Here is a 27,047-nt window from a genome sequence, read left to right on the forward strand (position 1 = left end):
AAACATAAAAAAAAAAAAAAAGAAGAAGAAAAATCAGCCTGAAGAAGCTATTTGCAGTGAGAGAAGAGAAGCATCTACAGCTAGCCTTTCTGATAGGATTAAGGAACGCTACAAAAGCAGCATTTAAATCTCTAGTTTTCCCTGACAATTAACAATGAAAAGCAGATGTTTACAAAGCTATTTTACATGCTGGTTTATAAGATGCTAAAAGATGGTTTGTGGATGGTAAGAAGGAAGAGCTGGATAACTGCTTGTCTGGTGTATATTTAAAAGCATTTTCATTGGCTCAGTTATTGTTAATAATGAAAGAAACACTTTGCGCTGTATGGCTGTGACTATAGAAAACTGCCGTCATAAAGTCCTCAACAAACTCTTAAGATGCAATTTACAAAGATAATAATAACACAGAATTATTTCACTTCTCTGAATGCTACACATTTGCATACCAGGACTGTGTACAATATACTCATAATGCACATTCATAACAACAAGGACTTCTTAACACTGCAATAGCACGAGATCTGTGCATTAAAAATCTACAGTTCTGAGTTTTCCTTTCTGGTGGGAAACCGTTTGTCTGTATAAGCCAGATGCTCTGCAGCTATACAGGATCAGACCATATTTGATTCTACACCTTTACTGAATGCGATCATATTAAAAAATATACGGAACACTGGAAGGTAGCAACATTATGAATCTCTCTCACATAGAAATATGGCAAATGGACTTGTCACATAAATTAAAGTCTCTAGTTGTGAGTCAGGAGATGTGGGTTCTATTCCTGGCTGTGCTACAAACCTACTGTGTTTTTGAACAAGTCACTTACACCAAGTCACTTGAGCAAAAAAGAAATGCAAAGAATGAATGCTTCAAGCTCCATTTAGGCAGATCCCTATCTGCTTATATCGGATGCAGGCAAACGTAGGCATATGTTTCAGAAAAGCTGGGGCCTATCCTTTCTGGACTTTTCATCTTCATATCCTGTTTTTCTACATAGAGTGAGATTGTTGGGAGACATAATCCATAAAAGACTCCTCAGATTAATTATATTTATGCATAATGAGTTTCCCATTAAAAGTCCCAGCTCTGCAGACTCACACGCACGTTTCACTTCACACATTTGTAGCAGTCCCATTTACTCTAATAGAATTATTCACTCTGTGCAATTCCAGGCACATAAACTTCAGCAGTATCAGGAACTAAGTTGATGGAATAGATAACGTGTAAAAATACCCATGCAAGTCAGTAATGAGGCTCAGGCTTCGCATCCTTGAAGACCCATGTCACACACAGTAGGAGGACTACACACTGCACTATGAGAGCAGTCTGGTAGAAGCACAAGGATGCACAGCCAACTTGATGTTAAGTATTTTGGCTATCTTATCATACCTACATTTTCAAGACCAACAAAAACCTCTTTGTGCCATGTAAAATAATTCAAAAAACCCTTTAGTTTTAATCATAAAAGGTACTCATAAATCAACAACGTGTTACCACCATCCAAGTTGGTTTTGTTTTTCTTACCTCAGACACTGAATAAATTCTCACTTCTGTTAGTGCTTATGTTATTCCTATTATTTGCTCAGTTATGAATGAATATATGGCACTAAAGTATAAAAATATTTAATTTATGTTAGGCAGCCTGATTTAATTTCTTTGATGGACTCTCAAACAATTCAGTTCCTATCTAAAGGCTACTCTCTTGGAGTAAAATTATGCTACATATATAAAACGAATATATTCAAAGCAGGTCAAGTTCCCATCTTGCAGATACAGCCATGCTACGTTTCACCTAAACAGACACTGCTCCTGCTTAAAAACGTGCATATAAACGTTTATAGAATTGGGGCAGAAAGTACAAACATTCCTGATTTGGATGGGTTTTTACACACATTACAAATAGCATTATTTATGCAGAAATCTAACAGCAAGACACTACTGAAAATATTTTGTGTACCTTTCAAAAAACACCATGGGGAAAATACCTTCTCAACAGCTGGTATTTGATAGGGGAGATAAGGACAAACAAAGGAAGCAACATCTATCTCCGCCTGAAACAGCCTGTGCTGGCACTGCACTCATGCCAAGCACCACAACAGCTAATACAGCCCATATCATCACTGCCTATGTTTTTTTCTGGTGCCAGCTTCCTGAGCTCAGAGACACAAAAGGTATCCTCCCTTCTCACTCCCCTCCTCCCACAGAAATTAGCCTCCTGGCTGAGTCCTTGAATTCTTGCCTGCCACAACCCGAGAGGAGGGAGGCACAATTTGCCTCTCAGTATTTTGGCATTATTTTAATTCCATGGTATTTTAATAATAGAGACTGGTTAGGTTTTTTTCTTAAACATCTAAAATGTCTGTGAGTAAGGTTTTTGTTCTTATGGTTTTCCTTTTTTTTTCCTCTCCCTTTCCTGTTCTTAACATGTGTTTCAATTAGCTTTCTAATTTATGCAACAGAAAGGCATGCCCAAGGTGAACGTTTTGATTTAAAAAAAAATAATAATAAAAATGGAAACATTCACAGCCTTCAGCATAGGAAGTTCTTGCTCACAGAAGTTGGAATTTAAAATAAAATTATGATGAGCAAAAGGAAAACACTATAGAATCAACCATGGGGCCACCACCTCCAAATCCCCAACTCTTATGAACAGAAGTTATTAGCTTCATTAGTATAGTCAGTTTTCAATCAAATATTGGAATCCGAAGATATTTTCATATCGTCACAGCTTCTGCTTTTGCTTTTCCTTTCCAGAACTCATAATTGCAAGGAAAAATTGTTATTCTTTCAATGTACAAAATTAGGGAGAGTTGACTGTGGAATTAGCAATGTATTAGATTTGAATGCGTACACATCTATTGAGGCCACGTGTGATGAACATTCTGTAAAATATCCTGCATAACCATGTTCAGCACAGGTAGCAGTTCCAAAGGAGTAACAAAAAATAATATATATTCTAATGTACTTTCTAAGGTTCTGTGTTAAAGAATTTATTAAGTTCTATTTAATGACAGAGAAAGATAGGAGAAGAATAAAATAGGTGCTCTAAATGTAGTATGCCATACTGAATCCTTTTTTTAATTCTTGAACTTCAGATTCTAAAAACCCCAGCTCTCTTTCACGGAGTATTTGGCACACTTGTTTTCTAAGACTGGGATTCAAACTTTTCAAAGCCTTTACATGAGGAACTTGTTTCTTTTTGCTAAAAAAATTAATGAAAGATAGGAATCCTTTGATTTAGAGAGAAGTTTTATTTTGTGGAGAATATTAAGGGATTTTACTGTTGATATTTTCACATTAATATACATTATTTATCTCCACAGGGTGGCGAAAAAGAGAAAATTGCAAAGACTTACTGGGTGGCAGGAAGTGGGATTCACTATAATCAACAGCAGCAGGGGACTCTTTGAGGTTGTGTTGCAAGATATATTCAAGATTTTAGCAGAAAGAAAATAATTGCATTTAATATTGTGCTGGTGGGAAATCGCATATGTTCAATCTTTTCCAGCTTTTATACTTACATTCAGATTTAGACTCTTGCCCTTAAGATGCTACTTCTTAAGGTTTGGAGACAATTTTTCTAGTATGCTTACTCTGAGGATGTTACATTATTAGGAAGAGCTTTACACCATTTGGATATTTTTTTCTTACATAATTTACCGAAGTTTCGTGAACACAACTCACTGGACAAAACTAACAGCCCTATGTTGAATAACTAAGCTATTTCCAACCCATAATGAAATTTCCAGCACTGTGTTTCCTCTCTTTTTCATGAAAAAAGTCAGAAACAATGTGCTTTCTCAGATACTTGCTGAAAAGTTCTTCCTGGATCAAATCACCATCACTTGTATCATTCATAGCTTCTTTAGAATAATGCTGTTCTGTCTGCAGAAAGAGTAACTGATAAGCTGATGGAATAACACAAGTTTCTTAATACAGAAAAAGCTGCCAGTCTTGCAAAGTTTTTCTACACTTACGGGGGAAGAAAATTTGTGCATATGACAAACTAACATCAGGGCTCAATTATAACTCACATAACTTCAGGAAATTATGTAGGCCACTCTGAAAGTAATGCCTCCTATTTATTTCTATGGAAATTACAAGAGATACAAAGAGCACAATAATACTGTTTGATGAAGCAAAGTCTCAGTTACAAAACACTATTTTTCAACACAGTCACCACCATTAGCTATGCATTTTCACCAGCAATGAACAACAGCCTTCATGACACACTCGTAAAAAATCTGCACCAGTGGAGGAGACCCACTGTCAGCACTGCTGAAATGCACCACCAACTGCCTCCCTGTGCCCATATCCACTGCCTGGTCTCCAGAAACATTCAGCAAATATTAATGAATGCCAGTGGGTGTCATTTTTTTCCAACCTTTGCTTCATTTGTACTTCCACGTCAAATGCCATTCTATAAGACTGCCCCTCTGCTGCCATCTGCCATGCAGCAACAAAATATAATGGAATATTAGCAGGAGGGTTCAGCCTGTACTACCATACCACCAACATCTCCTCCTGACTTTGTGGGCCGACATAACAAAATAGGAGGCATTACTTTTGGAGCTGCCCTTGTAGGAGTAGCTGTTGAGTCTAATCGTGTAGAATTCTATTTAAATAAGAGACATTAATATATAGTTTGTTTCAGTATTGTCCTGTTCTGCACATAATTAACTATGTAGAAAAGAAAAACTGCCTACTGTCTGGCCTATCCTTTCCTCTGACAAAAGCAACTATTAATTTAAACAAAATACCCATATTTTAGTGATCAAAGTAGGCGAAATGAATTCTGTCTTGCATGAGTATTGCAACCCTTGATAGATTCAGCATTTACCTTTTGTAATTCCTCTGCTTTGTGTGACTAGAATGTGAGCCACGTGATGGACCTTCAACTGTGTAAAATGCTAAAGGAACACTGATCACTTATACTCTATGTAGATCTACCTAATCTTTCCCTACAGGTAGATGCACACTTCAGGTAAGCATGTGAAATTAATCTCACATGAAAATCTTTTAGAGCATTCCTTACTTTAACTGTATTGCTTTCTCATTTTTCTATTTAAATACAAATAGAAATACATATGGGTGTATAAAACTTCTGGAATATGAAACACACCAGTGTGTACTGACAAAAACCCATAGGTGTCTGCAAAAAGACTTCATCTGGAAGTTGTGTGTTGAAGGAAGAAATGGGGGAAATAATATTTCATTCAAAAAAAAACTTCTTAAAAGTGACATCAAGGCTAAGCAAATTAGTTTAATTCGTAAAATTTAATAGCTATACTTCAGGAGCTGCAGTTCCACATTCACTTTATGTGGCTTGATGGCTGGCATCAAAGAATTTACCTTCTTGGCTCCACCCTCACTACCAGCACTAATATTAACTCAGTTAAAGAAACAGATCTGGATTGTGGAAGAGGAACTGTTGTGATTTGAAAGCAGCTTTGCAAAAGCTACTGCTGACACAAAAGGAGATGGAGAGTAAATGGATGCTAGTATGGAGATCATACCACTACTTTTAGCTGGAAGGAAAGAGTGGAACTGCAGCCTGCTGGTGTGATCCTGTGGCACGTTAAACAGACAAATGTTCAGTTAACATAGTCTTGCCTCCCATCCTTTCTCTACCAACTAAGCATTTCAGTTCTTTCCCTTGCATCAGCACTAACACCCACACAAATGTGCAGGAGCCAGTTCAGGGAGGTGACTTGTCTGGAAGCTAACTCCACAGAAGTTGGGGTTTTTCTTTAAAAAAGAAATGCACAACCAAACAAAAAAACTTTTCAACCAGATTTGCTCCAAGGAGCAATTCACAGAATGATCACACAAGAACTAGTGCCAGCACAATGGAGAAGGTGGAAACACAGAGCCAGAGGCAATAGAAGAGAGGACAAGGCAGCCCAAACTTAGATCAACTCCAGCTGTGATGGACCTGGAGCCAGAGCCAGCCTGACCACTTACAAGCTTCCTCTAAAACCTCTGCACTTTCTTTGAAAACACTGTGATAGAATGAGTATGCATATAGGGTTTAAATCACCAAGATGCCAAAGAAAAACAAGGAATAAAATCAAGAAGCTTACTTGCACGCTGAAAGAGACAGAAGCAAAGGAAAAAAACAACCACCATGGTCTTAAAGGTCTGCAGCATAGTTTCTGGAGAATGTAATAGGCAAGGACAAATCATTCCTGACTTGAATACTGGAGCTATACAGACCACATTTTTGAGAGAATTTCCACTTTCTAAGCCTTCATAGTGTATTTTTGGGCTGACAGGAACACACTAGCATTGGCTTCTGAAAGCATTATTTTTAGTTCACTGGATTCCATATCATTATAAAACATATTATTCTGCATTTTTTTTTTTTTTAGACAACTAAAACAAATAAATGTTTGAGATGAGAAGATAAGGTAGAGACAGTTTGAGAAGGACTGGAAAACTCTGAGACCAAGCAAACCAGGAGTGAGCATTGGGCCAGAATTAACAGTGCTGTAGACTGAACTTCTTTTCTCTGTGCAGGCACGTTAACTTTACCATCCTGCATCCCCAAAAATGTGAATCTTTTATCACTTGAGGATATATAGCACTCAGAACAAATTGACCCTAGCTTAAGTTTTAAGGACAACTGTGTAAGACATGATCAAATAATGGTAAACTGAATTTAAAAGAAGGTAGAAAAATCTTTATTTGCAGGGAAATAAAATTAACAACATTTCTAATATAGCATTCACACTATAAATAAAAAAAGCAATGACTCCTATGATGGCTACAGTAGCAATACTATGAAAAATATAAAAATGTCTGTAAAAGATGAATTTTCTTAAAGTTTTGGAAATTGCCAATTGACAAAAACTGAAGGGAGGCTATAAAGGGTTGGCACGTGAATTCCTGAAAGAGAACCGCCTATTTGAAAGTAACTTTGATTAGATCAGCAAGCCAGCTGCACACAGACTGACTCAGACCACCGAGATATTTGAACAGTTTATGTGTGCAAAGTACATAAGTAAATAAAAAGATATGACTAGGTTTAGTTTGTCTATCTGCAGCCAGTACTAGTTGGAAGGAAGCTAAAACTATCACTGATTTAGAGGAAAACAGATGAAAAGATTAAAAAATTGTGATGACCATGTGACTTGTCATGAGTGCCCATAGTGTGGGCATAGAGTGCCACAGGCAGCAGTGATACTTCGTATTGTGAAATCTCTGGTGCTAAGAACACACATTAACTAGCAGACCTATCTCTAAATCTAAGTAGGATAAAGTAGTATTTACATACACGTTTGTGCTCCCACTGTTGTAGTATTTTCCTTTACTGAAGTAGTATTTTCCTTTACTGAAGTACAAATGCTCTAGATCCTTTCCTGAAAACTTAGGAATTATCAACCACGTATAAATGACTCGAGAGCCTAAAAAGATTTCAGAAAGCTCAGTATGAGCAGCAAGGTACTTTAATAGCTAACACAAGCATTTGAGCACAAGATGGGATCAAAATGCCTGCTTCTGGAGGACAGCAGTGGAGAGTAACAAGCAAAGAGTATAAAGTGATGCGTCAAGGGGAAAAGCTGGGAAAGAGCTGTCAAAGGAATTCAAAGAGAAAAGGGATCAGAAGCAATTCACATGCAATCAATCTGTTTTCAGAACTGGACAATTCTACGATTCTAGTTTTCCAGAAATAAAAGTTTCTCAGAAACCTTTTAATGTGGGACTTTCCCTGGTGCTGTGTACAACCATTGTGGGGAGGTGAGGAAAGGAAAGGAATCAGCCCTCTGAAGCTTTGGTTGCTGGCCATAGAAACAAAGTTTAGTTGATTTTATCCCATTTGGATATTTATATACCTATTCTAATCTTAGTTAGCAAGAAAACATCCTGATAATGGAAAATACATAGCAATCAGGAGAACAAGATAGTATATCTCAATCTGGGGGAATGAAACAAGGGCTTTAATGATATGATCATAAAAACACCTGTAAATCCCATCCTTTTCTGGTCTGTTTTCTTTATGGACTTTTGGTAGCAGTCTTCAAAACCGAATTCAATTTTGCCAAGCAGATCATGTCAGTTGAGCTCAAACTGCCTGTAGGAGCACAGCTCAAGGATTCAAGGATTCTACCACACCTAGTGGTTGAATTAGATTAGATCAGCTTTAATTAGATTTTTCCTTAGGGAATTTGTCACAGAAACAGGACAGGCTTTTTTCATTTGTTTAAAAAGAAAATGCATAGTTTCATCGTAACAGCAGAAAGAAAATAAAACATAGAAATGAGAATATAAGAACCACAGAACGCCTTTCCTATCTACAGTATTTTAACATATAAAATATAATTCTTGTCTAAGTCAGTCATCAGCTCTTTTAATCAGCATGTTGGTATACAAGTGTGTACCACTGAGGCAACCCTGGGGCTGCTGTCTCCACAGTTGTTGTTGAGGCAACGTTTTGCAATTCCCCATGCTGTGTAGCACACAATTATCCAACCTGGCATACTTCTCCACATTCCTACCATCACACTGAATTATGATATGCATATAGAAAACATCACCATAACACAGTTATGAAATAACCAAGCTTAATGAGTAGATCACACGTAGTATTCCAAAAGCATAAAATGTTTCCTACCTAAAATTTAAAGATTCTTACTAGTCGGGAGAGATCACTGATCTCTTTTCAGGATGAGTTCGTGGCATGAAATATCCTCTTTATTGGATGGTAGTCATTAGGAGAATTCATGGGTGGATCAGTGATCTTTGATCTCTGCTACATTGTCACTCATCCCCTGCAAAACCCTAAAATATGTTGTTTCTTGATTAATCGTTTTGGTACAGAAAAACAAAACAAAACAAAACAAAACAATTCATACAAAACAAATAAAACAGAACAAAACAAAACCCACAGTGAAGTTGAGCTTTGCAAATGCCTACCAACGTAGTGAGTATGAACTGCCTTATAGAAGAAACTGTAAGATAATCTGCATGACAGGACATTGAATACTGGGGTTGTATTTTTTTATTTTTATTTTTAAACAGACTGAAGTCAATGTTCAGCTCACTCTCAAAATTAAAATTGTCCTGTGGAAAGACACAGAACAGGCAAAACCCCTAGACAACAAAGAGAAACACAAACAAATTCTTCTTTTCTAAATGGTCACCAAGATGCACAAGTCAATTAATTACAATGCAAGAATATGAAGTAGGTTACTTTGCTTACTGGTAATGTGTAAACTTCAAAATATTCCACACTGAAGGTTCACTTTCCAGGCATGCTGTCCTATACTAGGCTTGAGAATCTTTCCCTGTAGAACTACTGAAAGTGCTTTCAAGTCACAAATGCACCGTACATTTCTCATGAACTATAAGTCTGAACACTTGAAGTTCAGAATTCTTAATGAAATTACTTGTAGCTACTGTAGATTGTCTTTTGGTATCTCACAATTTCAAAGTAATTTAAAAAATCCAGTAGTTGCATTTTTACATGTTAAAATGGAAATGGTTATGGTTCCAATCTGCTTCTCATAGCATGTAAAAATATCACATATACATAATTCTGGTAGGCACTGTGCTTTATTATATTGGCATTTACTGGGGGGAAAAAAAATCAAGTCATTTTTCTGGCCAGAAGTTTATGAAGTAGAGTTGGAAAGCTGGTTTATAAATCAAGTGAACAATTTCACTATCAATTACTTTCTCTCTTGCTTCAAAGTATCTATTGCACACAGAAATGTCATTAAACAGGATTGCAGAAAGAAGCTACACAATAATATTCACTCAACTTGTTTCAATTTTCATTTTCTTCAATTTAGTATAACATACTTCAAAGTCAGTAATCAGTAATCTTAAATTTGAAATTCCTTACTTACTTTTCACCATCAAGGATACAAGGTATTTCAAAAACAATTGTTCTTTCAGTAATGCTGCAGATATTACAGTTTCATTGTCAATGAAATGAATTATATTGCTATCCAAGAAGAGTGTAAGTTACAAACAATAAAACCACCTTCACTGAATATTTAAGACTGTTATCTGTGTTCAGATGCTCAACAGTTCAACAGTCAAGCTGCATTTTTATGTCTCCCACACAATAAATTCAGTCATTTTAGCAGGTTTACAAAATTACCAGAGAGCAGAAACTCCTACCCTCAAATGCATCCCATTATAGCAGGCCCTGCTACATTGTTCTCTAGCACCTCTCGCTCCTTCATTGGTATCTGCATACATTCGGCTTTCCTTGCTTTTCTGCGCATCCTGGGTATTATTAAAACTCAGATCAAGATAAATAAGATATTTAGGACACCTACACACTTTAAAGTAAAACCTGTTCATTAATAAGCTAAAAGAGCCAGGCTGAAGCAGTATCTGCCAAGAACACATTGTGAGCTTCTCCCTTATTCACTGCTAACAGTTTGCTTTCACTCAATGTGTACAGAAGAATGCTGATGTACAGAAGTTTTCATCTAGTGAGTAAAGGAAGAAACTATTACATCAAGTTTCCTTTGCCATCTCAGAATGAAATCACATGAGTGTGACAAGGAAAATTAATTGTTAGAATTAATCCCAACTCATTACATTCTTAATTCTTAGTTTAGCCATTCACCTAACAAGAAATACATAACATAGAATTTATAAAATTCCATTAAATTATTGCACAAGATTATACATACATTCACATTCTTAACCTTGTGTGCACGTATGTAAACTTACATTCACGGAGACACAGGAAGACAAATACATTTATAGTGTATAGACAGATACATGTGTGCACTGCTGGATGAAATCAAAACATTTTGAAGGAAGAAGAAAATTCCTTGTTTGAGCACCCTCATTACCTATTAGTGGGCTGTTCATTCAGGCTTTCCTTAGGAAAATACAGTCATGACTTTTACTATAGGTATATAAAGCAAACAATCAAAAATTTTCTTCAGCAAATTTGTAACGTAATCCAATCATATAAACTAAATTTTTCTCTTCAGCCTGAAGGAATAAAAGAGATATCTTTGGCTCAAATGTTTTAAAATTTATCGTCTCAATACCTGCATAAGTAAAAACAATGCCCAGCACCATAGCCCTTACAAGTGAAATTAGTGCCTGCTACAAGAAGAAGGGCTGCACAGGTCCGAAGATCTGAGTGCTTTATAACCTTTCTGATACACCTGGGTCAGTGCTCTCTTTCCTTTGCTATGTCTCTAATCCTACTTCTTGCCTTCATGGCAAAAGCTACTGGCTTTATGAAAGTCAAAGTAAAAGCAATCAGTAGTGCAGTATTCTCACAGAAAGTCAGAACACTCATGGAAATATGGAAATGAAAGCCTGCTCTCACATTCAACACCAGGCCAGAACATGACTTTAGCCAAAGCTTCACTTCTTGTCTCCATGTTGTAATCTCTGACCAACATCCTTGCTCTGCTTCAAACATGCAGGGGTATCACCCCCCCAGCCATCAAACTGCTGTAGGGGTCAAGTATTCACAAAACAAGAGATTAAAATAATGGGAATGCTGTATAGTGGACAAATTACTCAGTTGAGCTGTCTGTAGTAACAGAGGCACTGACCCCTGAAGGGCTTTGCAGAGCCGTGCCTGCTGCAATTCAGAACAATCCTTCTGCCATAGGGTTAAGACTTTGTTTTAGATTTAACCTGTTCTTGTTTTTATACTGTGTTTCCTCAGTCATATTTACCCACTGTTGGAATGTGTCTATTACCAAATTACATGTTTTGTTCCTTATGTTATCCACCCAAGATTTTGTTGCCTAAAGGCACCAGCAGAACAATAAATGGTTCCAAGTAAGATCCCTTTACACAGCAGCGGACGTGCTAATAAATGACCTGGTAAAGACTGATTACAAGTGAAAGGTGCTTGAAATTTATAAGTTCTCAAAACAGATAATTTTCATTTATTCTGACATAAACTGGATGAAATCTGGATTTTGAAGAAATCCCATTGCTGTAAAACAGAACAAAGTATCCTAAGTGGTGTTCAAAAATACAGAGTGCTCACTACTATATAGAAATCAACCATTTGAAAATAAACTGCATAAACTTGTCAAACAAAAAGAGTATTACAACAGCAGATCCACTGCTGTTCATTTTTACCTTCTCCACTCCATGTTCTCCTGATTTCTAGTAACTAGCTTGCTGCCTCTGGCAGTCTCTTTGCAATTTCATTTGTTATGAAAATAAATAGAAAACCAATTTTAGGCATAATATATGTAACTTGCTAGAAGTATCTAACACAGTGTTGTTGTTGTTTTCAATATACGTTTTCCTCCTAAATATCCAAGAGATAACAGGTACTCTTTATTCAAATTGATTTTTAAAAGCCCAGCTCTTGTCATCCCTTCCTTTCCACCCCCATCCAAATTTCTACGTGTTTTAAGAGAGCTGGGCAGCAGTAAGAAGCAGCAGGTTGAAATTATTAAAATAGGACAAAGTGTGGACTCAAAAAGGCTTTTTCTGTATGGGTGTCTTCTAAATATACCATTATGCTTTTCCCTGAGTTTATAATGTGTGAGATACAGTGCAAGGACTTGATCATTACAGCACTTCCCTTCTGTGTCTATGCTGGTTGTTTTCATATGTGTGTGTTTTCTTTGCACATTTGGATACATTCCCTTACTCAGATCCCAGAATATATGGTAAGAGGCATTCTATTAAACACTTTTCCAGGTGTCCTAAAATACTACATAACTCCCCCACCCCAAAATAAATAGCTGTTTCATTGAGGTGTTCAGCATCTCTGACATTCTTCACAGCAAAACAAGCTTGCTTAAACAGCTTAGATGTACTAATCTCCACACTTTAAGTTACAACTGCTGAAATAAAATGCCCTCTATGTGGTTTTTAGCCTCCCCAAGCATAGATTCTTGAAAGATACAGTTAATTGTTTTTCCAAGAGTGCAGTTTTGGAAGTGTAGCATTGCCCTCTCTAAAATATTTTTTCAAATTGCAACACCTAAAGCAGCTATATTCTATCTTCAAAAGTACTTGCATGCGCTTTTCAGGTAGAAGTAATATGCCATCACTGCAACTACCATACCTACTGTATGCATAGGGAAACAGAGCTACAGAATGAGGACTTGATTTATCCCATTCACAAAGGATGTCTGCAGCATAACTGCAAAGGAAACCCTGACCTTTTGAGACCTTACACCTTAACCACTCAACCAACATAAACACTCCATTGCTCATTAATAATTATTTCCTAAGAAATAAGCATAGCATAATAGCAAAAGTGCAGCATAGATAAGACTCTGAAACAGCTCTTCAGCTGCTTATACGTGCAGATATAAACAGTACACAGTTCATAATCCACCTGGAGTTTTCAGAAGGTTTTGATGTCAGTGCTGTTCAAACACATCCTCTAAAGCACAGAGTATATAATCCCTCAATATGTGTCAGATAAAGGATTCCTTATTGATCTGAGGCCAGGATTTCAGCATAGTGTAACTCATGCAAACTTTAGGCTTTTTGTGTTGTTTCTCTTTCTTTGTCTGGCTGCTCCTTTTTCAGTTTTAAACATGCAATCCATAATCCATAAGACTTAGGAAAAAATCCAAAACTGTTTTCCTTGTAATTCAGTACATCCAGATAAAACCACGCTAGAAGGTTATTGTTGATGCTTTGTTTGCTCATGCTATACGCACAATCTATTACATATAATCCCTGCATAGCCTGAAAAATCATTGCTAAAATCAAAGAACTTCTATTTGAACTTGAAGTTTTAGTGTCTGAAAGGCATCTATAATTAGAAGAAAAGATGAGAAAAAACATGCAGAACATATACCTTGTTTATTGTATTACTTTTCGCAAGCTAGCCATTAAAAAGACTCTTGCTAGGTCACGTCAACAAATCAGTTCAGGTACGTGAGATTAAGATTCACAGTACTTTCTTGGGATACATCCCAAGCACAGACATATCTCCTTGGCACATACAGAGCTGCATCATTAACTCATTCACTTTATTTAAAAACTGTTCTCATTTGTGTGATAGAATGCAACCAACAGTCTGTTTTGTAAACTATTCAAGTCTGTTCTGTGCTTATGCCATTTTAAAGACTTGTCTACATACAAAAGTTATGCTTAGTTACACTGCCTCAATTTAATCAGCTCAGGCCCTGTACTGTGATGAGATCATAAGGTTGTTTTCTACCTCATGTGTGAAATTCCTCATTTTATGGAAAACAGACACGGCCCTTTCATACTATCACAGCTGCATCCACATCCACGTTACACCTGCATAGATAATATGTAGCTAAAATATTACACTTCTCTAAAACCCATATTTAGACCAAAGCATACACCTGAAAGTGTTCCTTAGCTATTTTGGTAAGGGATTTCATTAGGAGCTAAAGCACTATTATTTTTGACGTATACCATTTTAGAGCTGATGGAAAGTTCCAGGTATAAGAGTCTCTACAGGAAAAGAAAATGGAGTGAGTACTGGCAGAACCAGTTTCCCGAGTGCCTGAGTCATCCCAATGGCAAGATGACATTTCAATTTACATGGCAAATTATCACTAACTTTGGATGCTTTCAAATAGTATTCGGGATGTAATTATAATTGTTGCTTAGGAAACTGACAGGCTGAAGTTGCCAAGCTAGTCGAGCCAATAAATCCTAGTAAATATTCAAAACATCAGAAGAGGTTGAAAATGTCCCAGAATTTCTTTAAACTCACGATGAGATTTCAGTATTTTGCAAAATTTTATGGTTCTTTGTTTTTGTGGTTCAGTGCCAGTGCTACCACGTAGCAAACTGGAACATTAATAATTTGAAATTTTCTTAATGAAAATATTTTGTAAGAAATTTTAATCACTGATGACATTGCTGATTTAATAACTGAGCAGGAATCTCCATTCTAGGGCGTTAAGCACAGAGGAAAATATGAATATTTAGATATTACAAAGCCCCTATGAAACGTGGTTTCATTAACAGAATTTCAAAAGATGTGAACAGTTTTAATGAGCAAACTGCTCTGTAAGCAATGTAAATGTTCACAGAGGGGCTACCAGCAGATTTGCGCTCTATCGAGCTCATGTGTGTGCAACCTCATGAATTTCCCTGTTCTGCTTCTATCTTCTGTGACCTTTCCCTCCACTTCATCTTACCAGAATAATACCAAGAGTTCTGGTTTCCTTCAGCCCTTCACCAAGGAATGCAGTTGGGTACTCAGCAGGGCAATACGCAACAGGCGGCTCGCACAGAAACTAAGACAAGCTGCCTGGCTGGCTGGAGATACTGCTGCATTCGTGCTACATCCTACTGGTACAGAGGAACATTTTGGATCACTCTCTGCTTCTACCTCGTCACCATTTTTTCTGAAGCCTGTAAAAACTTAAGTGTAAGAGCCTGCCTCACTGTCAAATTCTGAAATCAGCCAACATTTTCTGACATACAGACTAGCATTGACACTGCAGGTATGTTTCTTCCAGAAACCAGGTGAAAACACACTTGGTAATGAATGTAAACATATCTGATTTTCCTGGAGGTACATGCTTATCCTGCTTTTCTACTTCAGGGTTCCTAAACTTTGTCCTCTTGTCTAGATTAGTACATGAGATCTCACATTACACAGCCACAAGGGTTGGTAGTAGAATGCTATATATTTGTTTATATATATATATATATATTAAATTTAAAAAATTAAATTTGAAATGCTATCTATCTGTAAAAGCAAGGTGACATGGACTCCCAGAATACTCAGCAACAGAATATGACATATCCTTTATGAATTTTCAATTTTGGATAGATAATATTTTTTGCACAGCAGTTGCTTGCATATGGAAATCTTCAGGGATTATATCATTTCCTCACAAAATGTCTGTAGAGGCAAAAATGCACAGAAATGTAAGAATTAGATGTGTTAGGTATTAGTTAGATATCAGGTGAATGACAGAGGGCATGCAAAAGATTGTGTTGTGACTGATATTCTGATTACTCACACTCTGTATGTTAGTATGAGCATTGTACACAGAGCATATATACATATTCAAATTTCAATTGAAGCTCTTAAGAAATTTCACAAGATAACAAAAATTTAGGCTTCTCACTTTAATTTCCAATGCCCACTTTAAAGCCAAAGCAGTATAAAATGTTCAAACTTCTCTTCAACAGATACCCCTTTTCTAACAAGATACATGAATGCCACATGTGGTCTAAGATCTCCCATGTCACAAATCACACCTGAAATAAAACTTTATAGCTTCCTCTCAGTATCAGAGACAAATGCTGCTCTAACCCAAACAAATCAGTGGGATCAGGCAGATTGGGTGACAAACCTGCATTGTTTACATCCACATAAGCATCAGCTCTCAGTTATTAACAAGGTATAAAGCTTTTGGAACTGCAGTATATTTACTAATATTCATATTCAAAATTTCTGTTTAAATCTTGTATCTTTCTGAAGTTTAATTAAGAAACATTTATTGGTTATTATATCACTCCGCGCTCTGTTGCTGTACAGGACAACACTGCATGGCTCATTCATCCTCTTCAAGGCTTGGGTGGCCTAACAAGTCTGTGGCTGTTCTCTGACCCTGCCTGCTAGATATATTTACCTTATTTCTACCATTTTTGTATGGAATTATTTGTCGGTTTCAGTGCTGCCCCTTCCTCTGAGCTAGACCTTTCATTTTGTTCAATTTTCATCTTTTAGTCTCATTTTATCTCTTCAAGAGATAAAGAAATTGAGGAACTAGCTGCAAATATAACTTCATCTCCTTACTCCTTACAACTTCCATCTCCTTATCATAACCCTCTAGATTAGCAAGTACATTCTTAAAAGTACAATGATACATTCCTTTGTATGGTGGTCTTCCTCCAGGTCCCACAAATAAGCCCCCAAAAATTCCTGCTATATGGAATTTCAGCTTAGATGATCACAAATTAACCAGAGAAGGGCATATGTTAGCTCAAGCAAATTACTCACATTTTCCATTTTTGCTCTATACCAGAAGAAATTAGTTAATTTTAAATGCAAAACTTTGTACAGCGTGCAAATCATGTCTGTGTGTCAAAGTAAAATAACAAACCTAATGAGGAATGTTAAAAAAGCAAGACCCATTAGTTTAAAGATACATGGAAGCAGCCAAAGATGACAAACATGCATAAAATTCAAAACATGATGGAAAAGGGAACAGGCACTGAACCACATAAATCAGTGTTTTGAATTCTATTTCTCTGTGGGTATAATTGTACCTTAGTTTCTTATAATGATTTATTGAGGTAAATAGTCTGTATGGTTTAACAGCTACAGCTTCAAAGTGTCAGGCACAGACTCTCCTTTATTCATGAGGCAGCTGAGTATTGGGATGTGAATTAGCTTCTGTATTCTGGGACTTGGCAAAGTTTGTTATAAGGACCTTAAGGTCCTTATAAAGGATTCATGTTGATGCAGCTATTCAAATGTGAAAAACACTGTGCTGCAATGGATGAAATAGAAAAGCTTTACAGTAATTCTGGAGGCTCAAAAAAAAAAAAGGAACATTGAAATAAACCATTCAGAATTACTTTCAGCAAAAGAAAGGCATGTGCTAAAATTAATTTTAATACATTATATTTTTTCTGAGGTACACAGAAAAAAAAAATTCTTGATGAAGTACAAAAGTGTGAAGGAATTCCAGAATTTACTTTTAAGTTAAAATAAAATATAGTATGAAAAAGAAGTGGTAGAATTTTAAGCTGTGATATTCACACTTTGGGTCAATTGCCAAACTGCACATTCTATTGCCCTCAGACCAGGATAAACCAACCATTAACTAATCAAAAGAATCATCATCCATGAAAGCTATGATGGTGTTTTAACAGTTCTTAATCTATTAATAAGAAAGAATAATTTGCAAAATATATTCCCTCTTCTGTTTATATTCGTAGGGCCATTCTTAGCAGAAATTATATGTAGGCTCCCATGGTGTAAAAACCCTATGAAAGCCATGAAAATTCACTAAGCTTCCTTACGTACGGTGCCAAGACATTCAGCAGGAACCTCGGTCCTTGCCAAGAAACACGTGTGCCTCAGATACAGAAGCTCTGCATGTACCGGTATTTCAACATTCCTGGAGAGAAATGTGACCCCTTGATGAATACACTGGTTTGCTGGCATGCCTGCATTCCTCCCCATCTGTCAGGGTGGCATTCTGCCTTCTCACAAGGTGGGATGCCAGTTTTGGAGCACAGGTGCCAACCAAATATAGGTTCAGACTAATACTCTGCAAAATGTGGCAAATGACATTTCACCTGCAAGAAGATCGTCCTACCTCTGACCCATGCCAAATTAGGATTGCATGCCTCATTAACAAAGGGGGTCATCTTCTGAAAATCATGGGCAGCACCAGAAATGCTGGTTTCCTCTGTAATATCTAGCTGAGAGTCTTCAGTGCGGAGGCTTAATTTACAACACACCAGATTTTCCTAACATTGCAGGCATGCAGCCCTTTTGAGAAAGCTGCAACAGACCATGGACAGGGCTATGTGAATTCATTCTCCCAGACACATTTCGGACAAATTCCAGGATTCTTAAAAAGAGTAAATGAACTAACAGAGCAGAAAAGACATAAGTAAAGATGTGTATCACCTCTAAGGGGTTTTGCTAACAACACAAAGAGAATTATCTCTGTTATGACTGTCAAGAAAAAAAATAATAACCCACGCTTCTTATCAACTACCAAATCACTCATATAATTTTAAAATTCTTATAATGAAAAATTTTAATTAGAAAAATTGACATAAAATACAAAAATGCTACAGTTATCCTTTAGTTTGAGAATTTATGTTCATGTGAAAGCACACTAGTAATGAACAACCACTGTATGAAAAACATTCATCACACAGTGCCAACACTGATTTGTATTAAGTGGTATCTCAATATCTTCAGAATAAAGTTTATTTTGAATGCTTTCTTTAAATAAAATATTTCACACTATTTTAATCTGACAAGAAAAGATAAATACTCACTTGATCAATAAACAGAATAAACCAAAAACAGCACTGGCTTTGCTCCCAAATTAGCTTACCTATAGTTTACATATAATGTGAGCAACAAAAACGGAGTATTGTTAATCTATAAAATATATATCTCCTTTCTGGAAATAACTAATTTTACCTTCTTTGGCAATTTATTACCATTTCTGTAATTTTTTTATCCCAGGTCACACCTGAAATATCAGCAGCTTTAGCTTAAATTTTGTTAAACTGATTATCAACAAACAAAAATCATTATGTACAATTCCATATTATTTAGACTATTCAGAGAGCATGCCACTGCTTTCCCAAATGACAAACTCCAAGCTATTAGCTCTTCCTAGCTCAAAATTACAAACCAATACCTTGAATTCTATAATTATATTTCAATACATTGAGATGCAGAGTCCTGCATCTGAGATGAAATAACCCCATGCAACATGACAGGCTGGAGGCCAACTGGCTAGAGAGCCTATTTGCAAGGAAAAACCTGGAGGTTCCTGTGGACAACAAGCTCATCATGAACCAGCAGTGCGCCCTGGCAGCAAAGAAAGCCAACAGCATCCTGGGCTGTACCAACGGAAGCACTGACAGCAGACTGAGAGACGTCATAATTCCCATCTTTCTGGCACCTGTGAGCCTGCATCAGGAGCAGCGCCTCCAGCTCTGATCTCCCCAGTGCAAGAAAGACACTGAAAGAGTAAAGCAGGTCAGCAGAGGCACCAAGGCAATCAGCAAGAAGTGTAAGAAGAAGCTGAGAGCTGGTGTGCACAGCCTGGAAAACAGCAGGCAGAGGGGAGAGCTTATTGCTGCCTGCAGCTGCTTAGTGAGAGGGAGTGAGGAAGGTGAAACAAGGATCCTCACAGAGGCACACCATGAAATGACAAGTGGCAATGAATACAAGTTACATTACAGGAAGTTGTAATTCTACATAAGGAAAAACTGCCACGAAGATGTCAAACTCTGGGCTAGGTTGCCAAGAAACAGTGCAGTATTACCATCCTTGGAGATACTGGAAACCAACTGGATGCAGCCCTGTGCTCTAATGGGATCTGCACCAAGCAGGAGGTAGGACCAGATAAGCCCTGGCGTCCCTTCCAACCTACATGATTCTATGTTGCTGATAGACATGATTTTATGTGATATACATACCAGTTCTGGCAATGGCACATACAGGAATGTTCACTCATTAAGCTGGTTAGGGACAGCATACAACCTTATTTTTTATTGTTTTTTTTCCATCTCAGCTTTCCATGCAAAGTAAACATCTCAGTCTTCTGTACCAAACTAACTTCTAGTAAATTAACAGCATAATATGTGACATTTTTACTAAGCTTTCCCACTTTGGATCCCAAATTCTTTATAAATAATGTCTTATTTAAAAACAGAAAAAGGCACCTGGTACACCCCCTGGGAAAACAAAGACCTAAAGTCAGCAGAACAGCCTATCTTTCTTCCTGGTACTTTGTACCTGTGGGCCATAACCACTCATCCTAACATAAAGCTTTCTAGGCAGGATACCATTACGATCTCAGACCTATCATAAATACCATGATATAAAAAAGGACGTGATCTTTCACATCCAGGTTAATTTCTTTAAAATTTATTATTTCAGACAATTAAACATACCCTGATGCTTGAGCTCAACTTCCTATCCTTAATGTCAAAATGTACATATGTTGCTGCAGTACTGCACCTGCAACTTTATGTTGTTTACTATAAGAGAAAGCATACCAAAATGTTAAAGTCAACCGCAGCGTAGGCAGAATGCTCAGTAGGTTCTTGGCAAAGTTGGCAGAGAGTTTATAGTTTATTAATACTGTGTACAGCTTGAAAAGTTCACTACATTAATTTTAAAGACCCGATGCAAGAAATAAGATGTTGGCGTTAAACAGGTAAAAGCGGGTAATGAATTTCCCTTTTATTTTTGTATTTATTGCAGTCACTCAAAGCCAATAGGCTGTGACTGATACTGAATTAATAATCCATGGCCCAGCACAGGGACAAAGTAGAAGAGCAAATATCTATTCATACATCCTTTTGTATAGTAAAGATCTTACAGCAGCAAAAACCAAGGGGACATGCTGTCTGCATGTTAAGTAACACAAGTCACAAGAACACATACAAACTGGCTGCAGTGGGCTTAATTCATCTTACAGGTTCCTATAAGTAGGAGGGGTAGTGAATGATCACATACGTGGAGCACAGACTGTCAGGACATAAATTAACGTAGGTGTTTTTGTAGAAGGAAAAATGTTTGTAATGCAGTGGCAGTTGACAGTACTGTGACACAGCCCTACTGTGGAAATGCAGATTTGTGTCAGTCTTCAAGGCTTATTTGGACATCAGATGCACGTGAAAGTTCTCTGTATTCCACTGAGCATGAAAGTCAAGCATTTCAGAGAGGACTCTGATTTGGGACTTACACACACATCACAATGGTAATGCACCTTCTTTTTGTTTATTTTTGACGCCAAAATCTTTTCCAGATCATTTTGAATTGAATTAAAAGCATCAGTATCAAGATACCTGGTGTAATGTCTTATACTTCTCAACTGACCACTTACACAAATGCTGCTGAAGCCCTTAAGGAGGAACATCTATTACAGTCACACAACAGTGGGAAGGAGAACATGCAGAGCCATGTTCTCCACATTCCAATTACATTTCCTTCCCATTTCTCTTTGCTCATAACAGAAAAAGATTCAAAGGTATTAGAAACATGGAGTCGTTATAAGAAAACACAAATTCTATACACGGACAACTTTCAACTGACTTCAGAGGCCTGGCTTTCACAGTGTTATATGACTCAAAAAAAGGACAGTGTTGATTCTGTCCAAGTTTTTTCAGAGAAGAATTTGTCACCATAATGTATACAGGTTTGTCCGTACCGTTTTCAAATCACCCAATAATTTCAATTCCCTAAGAAAACCAGATGGAACTGTTAGATTTCCATGAGGTGTTTCACCTCATGGGTAAAATATTCTGCTTTACTACAGATAAATGAAGCAGAAGATAGAGGAACTACTGAATTTGCAGTCTAAACAAACACAATTCATTTTGATAACGCTGAAGGTTTTGTTTCACCATTCAGGCTCCTGGTAGAATAACTGAATTTGGCAAATACTTTCTGTGAAATGTCTTGTCTTTATTGGTGCTTTTATGTGTTATCAAGCACAAAAGGAAAAGAAGGAAAGAAGAGAGAGATATAAAGCTGTATCTTCATTGCAATAGAAAAAGATTTGTACCCGGGTACAGTATTGGGTACAGCGGTAAATGAAGAAGCCCAGACAGTCTAATATGATGTAATATCTCAGTGGAAGGAAAGCTTTCTGCTTTCCTATTTTGATGTAGCTGGTTCACATTCACAGCAAGTAAGAGAGATGCCTGGCCTTGACTGGCTACCCCGATATAGAAGCTACCTGGCTCCTTGCTCCCCTAGGACTGTGCCTATAGAGAGCTGTCCTGACTTATCTTTTAACTTGCTAAAAAATGGGGATTTTTTTATCTTTCTATTGAGAACAAAGCCTAATATATGCAACAATACTGGAAGCCTACACACAGCTGGGTTCAAGGACAACGTTTCTCCATTCTTTGTTTTCTTCATTTGTTAAGCTGAGGCAACAATTCTTACTTCGTTCCCTGTGGTACTGAATGATGGTGTCTCCTAGCCCAGAAATAAAAGTAAGTGAAGATAGTCTTTGTATTGATGTGCTGCCTGTCTTGTTTACGATAGAAACTATTTTGTTTTTAGAAAGAAAGCTTCTAAGAAAAGCTTTTATAACAGGTTCAGAAATATAAAAGCTATTTCAGGATGAGGACACCTCTATCCTTTATTTTGTTAGTCCTTGAAAGGGCTTTTTAAATGTTAACAGCTACGACTGACTTCCCTCAACTGATGCTCTCTTCTCAGCAATCCTTTTGTTGACATCTCTTTGTTTGCCCTTAGCTTGCCGCTCCTTCTTCCCAACCCTGTAAAACACAACTTAGCAAGAGCTTAGGCTGAACTTTTGGCAGACATGACACTAAACCACACCAAGCAAGTACATTGTGTAAAGCAGATCTCAGTTAAAAATATGTCTCCCCAGCCATATACAAAACATTTTCCACTCTTCTCTGCGGTAACCTCTTCAAACTGCATTGGTCAGAAAAGCAGCAGCATTTTCATCTTAAAGTATACTGAGAGAGATGTAATATTTCTGAAATGCCAGGGCAATATCCTGTTTCCACTTAAAAAAAATAAAATAAAATAGAGCTTCCTGCTAAAAAGAAATTTAATTTCAATTGTGTACTTAAAGTAGGTGTACGTGTACATATGAAACATACTTCTTCTTAATTTCAAGCTAAAAAAAAAATCAGTAGTTACTGTGCTAAGCTTTTGTACAAATATTGGCAGCATTCCCTGTTTCACACTGGTAACTACTTTGAGTATCAGAAGTTCGTTATTATTAATTAAAAATTCTACATTCACTTGAGAAGAGGTTGATCCCATTTTATATGCTAATATCAGCACATTATCAAGTACAGTAGCCCAGTTACACTATAGCTAGTGTTTTCCATTTGTACATTGCTCTGAATGCACTGCACAACCCTTCGTTAGTTCTTACCAATGTAAAGCAGATATATTATCCTATATGATCCCAGCTAAAGCAGAAAGATAAGCCATGCCTAGGATGCTTATTCTTGAGAAGAATCAGGATTATAACTGGGGAAGATTCAGCTCGGAAACCACAGCTCCCAGACCAGGGTCGTCCTGCCTCATTACAGCAGCTCAGTCAGTACTATGAGGCAAAGACATCCTTATCACATTACACAATGAAAAAAGGCCTTTTGGCTGTGAAACCCAGCTCTACTTTACTTTAATCCTCTCTACCTCCACACGGAGATTTCAATACACATATTTTTTTTTCAAACATTCTACATCATATTCCTCTAAGATAGAACTACCACAAGATCTAGGTAAGCTTCTGTTTTCCCATACCTCGCTTTCCTAAGCTAGCATCAGCCCAGAAGTTGCTGAGGTTCAAAGCTTGTAAATGTCCTGGTGCAGAAAGTCTCCACTAAGGTAGATTTTCTGGCATTTCCTGTAACAGAGTTGGTTTCCTCCCACCTCCACAGATAATTCCCACCCCGACACAGGAGCTCATCACCAAAGCAGAAGAGAGTAACTGTGCAGAACAGCAAATAGTTTCATCACTTAATGGTCATTGGACCTCACCTCCCTCTCACCTCTTTATCTAGGGGTTCTTCCCTACTGCTGTTTAGCTATATGGATGGGCAGTCATTTAGGTGAAGTCTGACTGCTGCATCACAGCCAGTTACTACTTGATGATAAAACTGTACCTCCTGTGCCCTGAATGCCAGCTTCCAGAGCATCTCTTCTGAGACACAGTCACAGGACTGTGGAAAATTCCCATAAATGTTGCCCAGGATCCTTACCCACTACTTTGTTTATATGCTAAAACAGTCTCACAGATTCAACAGGTTTCTTCTTAAAAGCCAATCTGTCTAGCTCTCTAGTGAATCATGCTATTCTTCAGTTGTTCAAAAATGACAGGAAATACAACACTGGATCTTAACATGAGAGGATTTTCATAGCGCTGTCCTTTCTCCTAATTTACTGGTAATGCTGGAGTTAAGTAAAGCTCACACATCCTCAGAACAACCTGTACTATCTCCATACAGATAAGTGACACTTTCGCATAACCAGTTTTCAGAGACAATTCACATTTTTGCCAGCAGTCTGATCATTCCATTTTTAAGTTCCCCCATGTGTATCTGGTGGCATTTAATGCTAGAGCTGTATGTGGTTTTTTATTATTAAGGTAAGTCCTCTCTTCAAAAACAGAATTTTTATCACAAGTGAGCAATAAGGTCATGATTTCTTTATAGAAGTCCCTTACTAAAATGTTATTAGCACATCATTATTTATAATGTAAACAAAAAACCACCATTGCAGTCAGCGATATAAATATTATGTCAGCCATCCTGAAAATATCTTGAAGTTAACTGTAAGCCACAACTGACACCCAATGATAAAGTCTGATTTTGATTTAGCACAAAGCCTGATTTTCTTGCACTTTTTTTTTTTCTTTTTCCTTTTTTTCCCAGTAGCAATCCTTCTCAGTTTTGTCCTGTAAGGAAACCATAGCCACAAACCTAAAATGTCCACGTGTTTTTCTTAAGGAACAGGTCTTAAAGCATAATAGTACAAAACCTGCCATAAGAGCTTAACTAAAAAACAAAACAAAACCCTGAAAAAATAAAAGCTCACTGATATTAAGCTGACACAATTCCTATTTAACAGACTAAAAATGCTGCTAGATACGATAAAAAATGAAGTGTTTTTTTTTAATTTCTTGGTGACTGTGCTATTAATTACACTTTTTGTGTTCCATTTGTGATAAATCATTGTTAAAAAAACTGAAATTTCAGTTAAGCAAGCCCCTTTAGCAGTCAGTATGTAATTATATAGATTCATTAAAATGGGGATAAAGTTGTAAATACAATATTATCTTGTGTCAGTGCTCCCTCCTGCTCTTTATCATTGTCAAATTATTATGGCAGTTTTAGAATAGGAGTAACAGCTGAGCCTTTCTGTTTGATTTTGCACACTCAGTGCAACATATGTAAACATGATTTTAAATATCACTATCCTAGTGCTGTTTTGTATAAATAATATTGAAAATAATGACAGTCAACAAATATCTATAATGGAACCTACCTACAGCAGGGTTGTATCAGCACATCTCTACATTACTAGAGCTGCAGAACTTTTGTGCCCCACCTCCAAAGTCTTCTCTTACAGGATCTCCTTTCTCTGCACTTCAGCCCTACAAAAGAAGGATGGGCGACATGTGAAGGACAGGGCACAGAGAAGATGTTAGAAAGTATCAAAGTGGCTGAATAGCTTCAAAGCCCTTCTCAAACAAACAAAGGAAAACATTGCAATGATACCTTTTTAACCTCCTCCATTTCTCCTCCTCTGTAAGGAGGACATTCTTAAGAACAGCTTCGCTGAGAGCAGTTCACCCTTTACACGCACACAGGGATCCTTCTCAAAGACAGTGCAGAGCAGAAGCCTAGTAGGAGCTTTCCATTTACTCGCAAGGAACTGAACACCCTTCCCTTGTGAGATAAGCTGTCCATCAGCACGTTTTCACTGTGCACAGATCTCTGTATTACAGGCTGTTCGCCCCCAGTCAGGCTTTGTCACAGTGTGGGTTTCTGCCTTGCAGGTGACCACACATGGAGTTTGCAGGCACAGCCTATCTTGTCCTTTCTTGGCCCAGCCTACAGAACCCAAAGATTTCCATGCTATAGCACAGAGCTATAGAGGAAAGCAAATGGACTCATTGGCTCAAATCTGAAATGTTTAGCTGTTGCAAACAAAATCTCTGGAATAAACCAAGCCAAAATAAATTACTAAAAAGAAGTAGGCACAAAGAAATGCAGCTTAGCTCTCTACAAGTCAAAAGAAAGCTTGGATTAAACTCAACTACTGAGAAGAACACAGGGTTTGGGGCATATAGCATGTAGGAAGACTGAGGGGACAAGCACATGTGATTTCTGGGCACAGCCAGAAATGAGAGCTACTTGGCTGAACTCACTGCACAAAGGCGGTGTGAAAACACAGACTGAGCCATCCAAACAGCCAGTCAGGGCACCAACTTCAGCTCTCTGATTGAAAGAAAATGGGAGCCGTTCATTTCGAGCCAGGTGTTAAGCAGGATTCGAGAGGACTGTGAACCTTTACGTGTATTTATTCCTGTTTCCATCTGCTGTAGCTTATTTCATTTTAGCTTCAAAAATCCGTAACCAGCCAACTTTAACTCTTCAGCAGCCACGTGCAAACAGCAGCAGGACATTGCACACAGCGCTTGCACCTTAACCCCCTGCCACAGGCGGTGCCTCAGGGGCGGGGCTGCAGTGTGGCGAGGAGATTTCGAGGCGGGGCGAGGCAAGAACTCGCCTTCCCTTTGCGGGCATTACCTCACGCTCCGAGCCAGCCGCGCGCACACGACGGCAGAAGCGCAGCTCCCCTATCCCCTAAGCCGGGAGCTCTCCCTCACGCCTTGAGGGCACTTCGCCGTCGGCGGGCG

The 27,047-nt window shown here is 37.6% G+C and overlaps 1 long non-coding RNA gene across 2 annotated transcripts; it reads right to left on the bottom strand.

Annotated features, from left to right (window-relative positions):
- Nucleotides 1-7,810: 7,810 nt before the first annotated feature.
- On the bottom strand, nucleotides 7,811-27,041 carry LOC109367690. 2 transcript variants are annotated; one of them, XR_002115009.2, is made up of 3 exons: nucleotides 26,938-27,041; nucleotides 25,670-25,778; nucleotides 7,811-8,781 (listed from the first exon to the last, which is right to left on the bottom strand). It is a non-coding gene; the product is annotated as an uncharacterized LOC109367690 (long non-coding RNA). The 2 variants fall into 2 exon arrangements; XR_002115008.2 differs by lacking the exon at nucleotides 7,811-8,781 and adding an exon at nucleotides 19,510-22,917.
- Nucleotides 27,042-27,047: the final 6 nt, after the last annotated feature.

The sequence above is a fragment of the Meleagris gallopavo genome, chromosome 5, assembly GCF_000146605.3.
Source record: "Meleagris gallopavo isolate NT-WF06-2002-E0010 breed Aviagen turkey brand Nicholas breeding stock chromosome 5, Turkey_5.1, whole genome shotgun sequence".
Lineage (NCBI taxonomy): Eukaryota > Metazoa > Chordata > Aves > Galliformes > Phasianidae > Meleagris > Meleagris gallopavo.